Source organism: Amborella trichopoda, chromosome 8, assembly GCF_054954075.1.
Source record: "Amborella trichopoda isolate Santa Cruz 75 chromosome 8, AtrichopodaSantaCruz75HAP2 v2.0, whole genome shotgun sequence".
Lineage (NCBI taxonomy): Eukaryota > Viridiplantae > Streptophyta > Magnoliopsida > Amborellales > Amborellaceae > Amborella > Amborella trichopoda.
This window is the reverse complement of record NC_142343.1, coordinates 5,821,235-5,832,077: the sequence shown is the minus strand read 5'-3', so window position 1 is coordinate 5,832,077 and position 10,843 is coordinate 5,821,235. Positions and strand designations below refer to the sequence as shown.

Genomic DNA, 10,843 nt, shown 5'->3' with positions numbered 1-10,843 from the left:
TCTTTTACTCACAAAAATGACTTCAAAGATGTACCGAAAGGCCAGAATCTCAGGTACAAGTTCATGAATATCAAAGACAGACAAAACAATGTGTGTTCATGAACATCATGGAGCTGAGGACCTTCTAAGGATCATTTGATATTGAGAATCATCATGATCATCGACATGGTTTTAAAAGTTTTGCACTTCTGTCGCAATAAATCTATGAATGGTTACCAATTTATAAGAACCAAGTTAAACAATGTTATGAGGCGGTGTGTTTGGGTTGGCGATGCTGAAAAGACAACAAAATAGGCTTATTTAGATTTCAATATTTAAAAGGACAGCTCAGATTGAAGCACAGGAGGGATCGATAGCCAGCCTTCACTGTCGATGGCGGGTACATGTTTTTTTTTTTTTTAAGTATAATATTTGGAGCTCCTAAATGAGGCTTCATATATCGTATAAAATTTAAAAAAAAGAATTTTTTTTATCAAAATACACATAACATATTAATTATACCATTTCATCCATTTTCAACTATTCCAACTCATGGTCAAGTGCATTTTGATGGAATTTTTGAAATCAAATCAAAATACATGGGCAAATATCAAATATGTGTGCATTTTCATAAATTTCCCCAAAACATACAAAAGAAAAGACATCAGCCATCCAAATGCCGTTCAATTTAGCCATCTTCCCTTGACTACTCCATAGGTTATCTTTTCCCTAGGGGTGGCAATGGGTCGGATGTGGCTGCACCTGGAAACGGATCCGAATAGTATTCGTCTCCTAGTTTTGGACCTAAACCTGACTTTGTGAGTCCAAAATTTGGACCAATAATGGGACCCGACGTTGGGTCTACCTGTCGAGTCCCGAGTCTGGTCAGGTCCATTGCCACCCAGTGAGATACGCGAGCTATGATTATGAGTTTTTTTTTTTGGCCTTTTTCTTTACCATCATATACTTATATTATTACTAACATTTACAATATTGAACAACATTTATTAATACCCACATACACCCATACTATTCGGGTCCTGCTAGACTCAGGCCAGGACCTAGACCCCGAATAGTATTTGGATCCAAGGTTTGGACCAAAACTCGACTTTTTGGGTTCAAAATTTGGACCTATTCCCAAACCCAAGGTCGAGTCTACCTGTTGAGTCCACACGGTTTGATCGGGTATAGTTGAGTCCACACGGTTTCACCTGTCGAGTCTACCTGTTGAGTCCACACGGTTTGACCTGTCGAGTCTACCTGTTGAGTCCATGAAAACGTTAGTTTTATACGAGAGCAATGCATCATACCTTTGGATAGAATACAATCAATAACACTTAGCTACATGACATAACGCATCTATGATGACAACTTTTAAATAAGTCACTTGTATTATTAACCAAAATAATAGAAGTGAAAATGTTTACTGCTTCCGCACTAGAGACCTTCTATTTTACTCCCTATGATAAAACCCAAATTAGAAGTAATTTTATGATCTCAGTTTTTGGGGATGTAACATGGTGAACTGGCCACCAACCTCATAAAAAGTAAGAAAAATAAGATAAAATTGAAGCACATATCCCAAGATTGAACAAGGCCGACCAATTTGAAGCACTCGATTTTTTTTATTTTTTAAATAATAATAAGTGAGTTATTTCTAAATTTTAGATAAAAAAAGCCCTCTCCAATAGGCCCCATACACGAAGGAGTTAATATACAAATAAAATTGTATACCATAAGACTATTTAGTTTTGGTATGAGGGGGTCACAATCATTTTTAGCCATTGGATATGAAATCCAATAGATAAAATTGTGTCACAACATTCGAAAAATTTTATTTTGGACTTTGTGACAAAAAAACGACACATTTTCAACCACTTGATTTCAAATCCGACGGCCAAATGATGATTATGACTTTTCTATATCAAAAGTAAATGGTCTCTTTGTATACATTTCCTATACAATATACTCCCACATGAGCATTTGATACATCCTAACAAAAGAAATTTAATCTTGAGAAGTAGATTTTCTTTTTCTTTTGAAATATTCATCGACACTCCTTTTTGTGAAATTAAAGGAATCAATGCTAGTTTCAATTTAGGGGAAGGTTTCTATACTTCCCCTACAATATAGAAGATCTATGCTTCTCCTACCATCCAGCCGTCCAATTTTGATCAAGAGAGCCACTCACCGTTTGATCTTAGATCCGACGTCTCAAAATATTTTATTTTTAATTTTTTTATACAAATTGTATGAATATGAAATTTGGTATGTGCCATCTTCTCATTGGGGCATACCTATAAAAAATATTAAAAATAAATTTTCGATAAAATCAAATGATCAAAATACCCTTTAAAATTTTTAAGGCTATTTTGGTCATTTTATTTTATTAGAAATATTTGCTTTTATATTTTTCGCTGGTGCGAGTTAATAGAGGATTGGACGTACAAAACTTGGTGTCAAAATAGTTTATAAAAAAATAAATAAAAATAAAATAATGTAGAGTCGTGACATTGTGTTGATACAATCTTAACCCTCCATTCAGAATGGACGGCTGGATTAGGGGAAACATATAAATTTTATGTACGGCTAGATTAGGGGAAACGTATAAATTTTATGCAGTAGGGGAAGCATAGAAAGCTTGCCCTTCAATCTAAATAAAAAAATGTCTCTAGATGGGTTCCACTAAAACTGCCACAACTAGATTGTAGAGAGGAATGCTAAAGACATGTTGTGGCAACACCTCAAAACAACAAATGCTTCCTCAAAAGTTATTACTTGTAGCCAAGAAAGTAGTGGGAGAGTTTTATAAGCTCAAAAGTGTGACCTAAATGTTTGTTTAATTACTAAAATTCTAAAAAACCCAACAGGTTGGAGTGTTACAACATTACGTTATGGCACAAGTGCTGTAAGGCTGGAATGAAACTCCACAGGCATTGTGGGTTTATGCCATATTATTTAGAAATGATCTTATTGGAAGTACGGTTTTTTTTAGAGCAGAATGATAGATTAAGATTTATATGACCAACCCCAAATAATTAAAAACGCTTTAATGAGGAAAATGATCTAAAAAATTATATTTGGAAGGCAAGAAGACCAGGATTTGGATAGCACATTTGGAAGGCAACAAAGGCGGTTAACAAGACCGGGCCCGTCCATAGGCTTTTGGGATGGTCTGGTTTCAAGCTTCATGTAAGGTCTTTGGGAGGGCCTTGGCCTGGACTACCACTGGCACGTCCTGGGCCCTATCCAAAGGTTCTAATGCATATATTCACATATAATTAATAATATTTTTCCATATTTATATAGGGCCCCCCATTTTATTTTATTTTATTTTGGAACTAAGCCCAATGCTAAATTTTTGGGCCCAGGCCTACCATTCATTTTTTTTGGCTAGGCTAGGTCTAGGGTTGGCCCTTCCCAAACCTGGCCCTTTAACAGCCCTAGTTGCAAGATTGAATAAAGTCCCAAGTCTGTTAGGAGCATTTTATGTTTCTTCATAAGTTTGTCTCAAACAAGAAATTCGACCTATTAGATTGGGCAATGAGAGTTGATGAATTGAGTGTGACTAATTATATACTTAATAGTGTTGAAGGAGGCCATTCCTCATGGAAAATTGAATACCTAAACTAAGGTGTTGTAACTGTCCATGTCAATTGAAAGTTGGAATTTCCCACGTAATATTTTGAATTGAAATAACAACATATATTCTTTAAAGGAATTGTAGTTGAAATAACATGTAGTTTTGCTGTAAAAGTTTTTAGGATTATCTGAAAATCTATATTCATATCTAATTATAAAATTTTAAACTTCAAAAATAAGTAAAATCACATAGATCTATACGTATAAAAATCTTGAACTATTTTTGGGGACTCAAAATCGTCTTCTTTTTTTTTTGTTTTGTTTTTCAGATTCATACATCTTGATATCAAGATGATCAATTAGAGGGTTTTTAAACATTAAAACAACCTTTTTCGAAAGATTTTTGAAATAAATATTTAATTCTACATTTTAAAGTTGCAACCTCATATAAACTTTTTCCTTTAAAACTTTCAAAATAGCAATTTGACCTCAAGAGATGTTTGAGTTAGTGATTCACAGGTTTGAATTGATTCTCAAATATGGTATTCCAAAAGTACCTTTTTGGAGTTCTGCAGAAGACGACGCAGCTTGGGTTGACATATAGTGGGACTTGTCTGACGTATTGCGTCATATGGATTTCCCCTGTTCTCACTCCCAAAGTAAATTTTTTGAAAGGAACCGGTTTTTATGAGTCCCCCGACTCATTCTATTCTCGTGCGGGCTCCTTCTAACACCTATTTTTTATATGGATCTTGGATCCAAATTTGTATAGATTCTTGATCTACACTATAATGACCATGAATATAAAAAATACAAAAAAATAAAATAAAAATTTCACACACTTTTTTTTAAAAAAATTCCTATCTATTCGATAGGAATCTTTAGCTGTGGAGGTTCATCTTAAAGATGAACGATTGTGAGTCAACGGGCTAGCATGTCTGAGATTCTTAAAACACTTTTTTTTTTTTAAAACTACTACAAGTTCATTAGCAATAAATCGTCTATCTCTCTCTCTCTCTCACCTCCTCCGCCACCGCTCGACTATCATCATTCCACTGCTGCTCCACCACCATCCATCTACTTCCTCCACCACATGTACCAGCACCATCGCTACCACCACTACCATCACACCAATAACAATCGATAAAGGAAAAAGTTTATATAAGGTTGCAACCTTATTTGTAGAATAAGGTTGTAGTAATTTGCACCATCTATTTTATTAAGACGGTATAGATTGGACACTATCTTAAAAGATGGGCTATGTATGTATTATGTGTTGATACTATCTTAAAAGATGTATTAAATCTATACCGTCCTAGTAAAATAGATATGTAGTGTATCACAACTTTATTTCTACAAATAAGATTGCAACCTTATTTCTACAAATAAGATTAAAACCTTATACAAACCATACCATTGATAGATCAATATAACAAATCAAACTCCGTGGAGTGCAAACGACCATTGACAATATTGCCATTTGGTCAATTACAAATTGAAAAAAAAAAAAACACTGTTTCACAAAATTTTTCAATCAAATGGTCCCTTGGTGATTTGGTCTTTCTAATGTGACCTTTGCTACATGTATGGTGAGATTTTCAACTTGTTTTAGAGCTGATAGGATGATTTTGTTGTGATTATTAACATGGTTTTGGGATGGTGTTCCACATGCTTTTGGTATGATCTTCATTGTTTTTTGTATGCTTACGATTCTTGATAGTTTTGTCTGTTAAACAGTCTTTTGTGAAACTTTAGAAAATATTTTGGAGGGGATATCTTTTATTTGAAGTGGATGTCTTTTATTTGGATTTTAATTTCATATTATATCTAATACATTGGATGAGAATGATTAAAGTAGTTGAAGTTATTGGGTAGAAGAATACTATTTATTGAAGATGTATCACTGTGGATTTGAAGATCATATAAAAAAAATTCAAGCCTACAAAAAATTTAAACATAAAGAAAAATATTGGTGTAACTTCTAAACAAAAAGAAAAATAGAAGTTAAATAAATTTTTCTAAGCTTTATCAACAAAATGTTGACCTAAATAATAAAGAATTGAAAAATAAAACTAACTAGTCAGAGTGATTTGGAATGCTATCGTAGTTAAATTAATTCTATAAGGTGAATGCACTAGGAAATGATCTTGCTATCAATTTTACTCATTGTTATTCTGTAATGATAAATGGTGTTGCTATCAAGAGAATCTGATTTTGCTATTTATTTGTCTTGAAGTTGACGGCATATTTTACTCAGATTTTTTGTAGTGCACTTCATCTTCATCCATGGTCGAATTCCATTTCCTCCATCTTCTCATCTTCATGCATCGTGGAATTCCATTATCTCCATCTTCTCATCCACCCACGCCTTCCTCTCATCTTCCCAATCTCTCTTCGTTGCCATCTCCTTAAAACCTCCTCTTTCAATCACAAATCTTCCAATATGCCATATCTTTGCAACCTCCTCTTTCAGTCACAACTCACCCGTTCCAATAATTAATCAATTAATTGTTAATAAAAGTATTCATTATATTGATCATGAATCTTCAATAAATACTTATTAATAAGTATGGAACATGAATTTGAATATGTGTATAATTCTTTGTATTTATAAATATTCATGTTGTTATGTTTTGGATTTTGTAATAAATTTGTATTTTTCTATAGAATTCTATGGATATAGAATAGATTAATAAGTAATGAAATAATATAATATGTAAATTAAATAATATAATATAAAGGTTAAATAGAAATAAATAAAATAATAATATAATGAAGAAAATAATGAAATGGGTATATAATAATCAAAATTAAATAGTTATAAATTCTAAAAGGTCTTATATCAATCTTAATATTTGTTCTTATTATTCGTACCTTATTATCTTATATTTATTATTTTTTCTTATTTTTCTAATTATATCATCATCAACGGGTTACATAATTGATTTTCTCATACACCCCCACACCATATCAGGTCAATCTAGCCACATCATCTTGATTTCTTGTTGTCAACAGACACATAACATATTAGCTGTTCAACTCATATAACCAAGTGTATTTTGATAGACTTTTTGAAATCAAACCAAATTATATGGCAAATATCAGATAGTCTGTGTATTTTCATAAATTTCCCCAAAAAATAGAAAAGAAAAGACAACATCCCCATCCAAATCACTGCCATTGAATTTAGCCATCTTCCGTGTACTATTCCATAGGTTGTGCAGCCTACATTCTATTTTCCCTAGGGTTGGCCATGGGTCGGGTCCGATTGCACCCGGACCCGAATACTATTTGGGTCCAAGTTTTGGACCCAGACCCAACATTTTAGGTCCAAAATTTGGACCGATACGCGGGTCAGAGATTGGGTCTATCTATCGGGTCCCGGGTCTATTGTCACCTACTGAGACACATGGGCTATAATTATGAGCTTTTTTTTTAGCATCATATACTTATATTATTAGCAACATATACAATATTGGACAACATTTATGAATACCCACATATACCTATACTATTCGGGTCCGGGTCAAGTCCGAATGGACCCGTGCGTAGACTTGGATGTGAATAGTATATAGGTCCAAGTTTTAAACCAGGACCCAACTTTTCGATTCCAAAAGTTAGACTCATACCCCAACCCAATGTCGAGTCTACCCGTCAAATGCCCAGTTTGATGGGGTCCATTGCCATCCGTACCTTTTCCCATGAAACCGTTAGTTTTATCTGGGAGCAATGCATCATATCCTAGCTTGGATAGAATATAATCAATAATACCTAGCAACATGACATTACGCATCTGTAATGACAATTTTTAAATAAGTCACTTGAATTATTAACCAAAATAATAGAAGTGAAAAAGTCTGCTGCTCCCGCACTAGAGAGCGTCTATTTTGCTCCCTATGAAAAAACCCAAATTAGATGTAATTTTATGACCTCAGCTTTTCGGGATGTAACATGGTGAATTGCCCACCAGCCTCATAAAAAATAAGGAAAAACAAAATAAATTAAGGGCAAGCTTTTTATGCTTCCCCTACTGCATAGAAGTTCTATCTTCCCTCTTATCCAATCGTCTATTCTGAATGGAGGGTTAAGATTGCCCCAATCACAATGTCACGTCTCTACACTATTTTATGTTTAATTTTTTTCTATAAACTATTTTGACACCAAATTTGGATGTCCATTCCTTTATTAAACTCGCACTAGCGAAAAATATAAAAAAATATTTTCAATAAAATAAAATGACCAAAATACCCTTGTAAGTTTCAAGAGGTATTTTGGTTATTATATTTTATCAAAAAATTATTTTTAATAATTTTTATAGGTTCCCCCCAATGAGAAGATGACACATACCAATTTGTATATTCATACAATTTGTATAAAAAAACTAAACATAAAATAGTTTGAGACGTCGGATCTAATATCAAATGGTGAGTGGCTCTCTTGATCAAAATTGGACGGCTGGATGGTAGAGGGAAGATAGAACTTCTATGCTGTAGGGGAAGCATAGAAACCTTTCCAATAAATTAAAGCACACATTTTCTATGCTTGATTGATTAAATAATGTCCCAAGATTTGAACAAAGCCGATCGATTTGAAAAACACAAAATTGTTTTTTTCTTTTTTAAAAAATAATAAGTGAGTTATTCTGATGTGGATTTAAAAATTTCAGATAAAAAATGTCCTCCCCAATAGGCACTTCACATGAGGGAGTTAATATACAAATGTAACTCTAAGATATATAACCATTTATTTTAGATACAAGAGGTCACAATCATTTTTAGCCACTGAATGTGAAACCTAATATATAAAACTGTCACAACATTTGAGAAATTTTATCTTGGACTTTATGACTAAAGAATGATACATCTTCAACCACTTGATTTGAAATCCAATGGCCAAATGATGATTATGACTTTTCTATATCAAAAGTAAATGGTTTCATTGTATATATTTTCTATACTATATTCTCCCACAAGAGCATGTTATACATCTTAATTAAAAAAAATTAATCTTGAGGAGTACATTTCTTTTTCTTCTTAAATATTCATTGAGACTCCCTTTTGTGAAATTAAAGGAATCAATGCTAGTTTCAATCTAAATAATAAAAAAAAATCTCTCTAGATGGGTCCAAAAGACTACCACAACTAGATTGTAGAGAAGAATGCTAAACAGGCAACACCTCAAAACAACAAAGGCTTACTGCATAAGTTATTATTAGTGGCCAAGAAAGTAGTGGGGGAGTATTATAAGCTCCAAAGTGTGACTCAAATGTTTGCATAATTCCTAAATTCTCAAAGACCCAACAGGTGGGAGTGGCAAAACGTACCTTTATTGCACAAGTACTTTAAAGGTTATAATGAAACCGCATAGGCATTGTACGTGCCTTAAAAATTAACATTGCAAGTAACATATTCTTCCAAGAATTAACATATTTATCCCAAACCTTCCATGAAAAATTTATGTTTCTTTCTTTCCTTTTTTTTTTTTTTTTTTTTTTTTTTTTTTACAAAAATCGCTCACATTGGGAATAAAAGTTTATGCATTTTTTTTGCAAATAACAAAAGTAGCTTGATGCTATTAAATCAAATAAAAATGCCAACTAATTATGACAAGAAATAGAGTGGACCTCTTCCATATAGTTAGATAAAGCATAATTCATACAATACTTTTTCGATGAAGTTAAATAAGGCATACTTCACAAAAAGTACATCTCATAATATGCAACAAAACGAAAAATCAATGCACAACACACTGATATGTGCTACAGTTCTTATATGTTCTTGTATGTATCTACCATATCCATATCAGTGTGTTGTGCATTGATTTATCAAAAAATAAGAACAGTAGAACAAATAATTTGATCCAAAAATAATTTTATTAAGCAAATTAGAAAAACACTTCCTATATTAGCCAAAAAACATAATTTTATTAAAAAATCATAATTGTATTAAAAATAATTCTATTAATAAAAATAGAAAAACACTTCCCAATTTCATCAAAAAATATAATTTTCTTACTCAATATATCTTTTTTAGAAAAATCGACTTTTCAAAAACCCCAAAAGTGAAGCAACATTTCAAACTGCCCTCAATGTTTGAATAATCGAACAAAGAAACATACATGCATTGTAAAGGCTTCGATCATCTTTCAAACGTACCAAATATCCTAAAAAAATATTCAGTATTTTAAATTTAATTCAAGAAAAGGCAGAAATTTCAGATCTATAAAAATTTCATGATATAATGCAACGATAAAATTCATATAAAAAAATTGATTCAATCATAAATAAACATAGCAATTTTATTTGACATATGAAGCCTCAATGATCGAAATACACAACTGAATCTGATAAAAAACAACCAGTAAATAGACCAAAAATCTACGTTTTTGGGTAGAATACAAGTTCTTGAAGCAGCAGCTTTTCAGGCAAAAATAAACCCTTGATTTTTTTGTTTTCTAAACAAATTAAAACTTCAATCTACTGAATACTTCGAATAGAAATCAAACCCCTCAAATTTCATTAAGAACCATTAGGTATTGAGGAGATTATTGAAAGAATGGTGGAAATTTTCAAAAACCTAAAAAATCCACCATTTCAATCCAAGAAACCCTTTTTTTTCAATGATTAAATCCAATTACTTGTTTTATATCAATTATATAGTGATTTAAACTATTAAAACATGGAAAAAATAAAAAATTGGCGGCAAACCGAATAGAAAAGGTACAAAATTGGATTAACAAATTTCCTGCTACATATAACAGTCTCTATTTCAAAATAACGCCATTATTTATACGGTACCGTTATTTTCTAAAAAACACCGTTATATCGGTGAACCGGTCTGCTTAATTGAAAATCAGTCGGTTCGATAAAAACACGGCCGGTTCGACCTTGAAACGATAGGTTTTGTGGCTGATTTGTTTTGGATAGTGCCGTCTTGTGAGATGTACCGTAAAACCGGCCCTAACCAAACTCGTCACCCCACCGATAGCAATCTAATTGATTGGTTCTGATTCAGATCGGCCGGTTTTGCGAACACTCGTGTAGGGTTAACCCTGCCCAAACCTGACCTTTAACAACCCTAGTTACATGATTGAATAAAGTCCCAAGTCTTCTAGAAGCATTTTATATTTCTCCATAGGTTTGTCTCAAACAAGAAATTCGATCTACTAGATTGGGCAATGAGAGTTGATGAATTGAGTGTGACTAATTATATACTTAATAGCATTGAAGGAGGCCATGCCTTATGGAAGTTGAATACCTAAACTAAGGTGTTGTAAGTGTCCA

The 10,843-nt window shown here is 32.6% G+C and overlaps 1 long non-coding RNA gene across 1 annotated transcript; it reads right to left on the bottom strand.

Moving 5' to 3' along the window:
- Nucleotides 1-589: 589 nt before the first annotated feature.
- LOC148780734 (uncharacterized) lies at nt 590-5,144 on the bottom strand. The gene is made up of 2 exons (XR_016039734.1): nt 4,119-5,144; nt 590-1,239 (listed from the first exon to the last, which is right to left on the bottom strand). It is a non-coding gene; the product is annotated as an uncharacterized LOC148780734 (long non-coding RNA).
- Nucleotides 5,145-10,843: the final 5,699 nt, after the last annotated feature.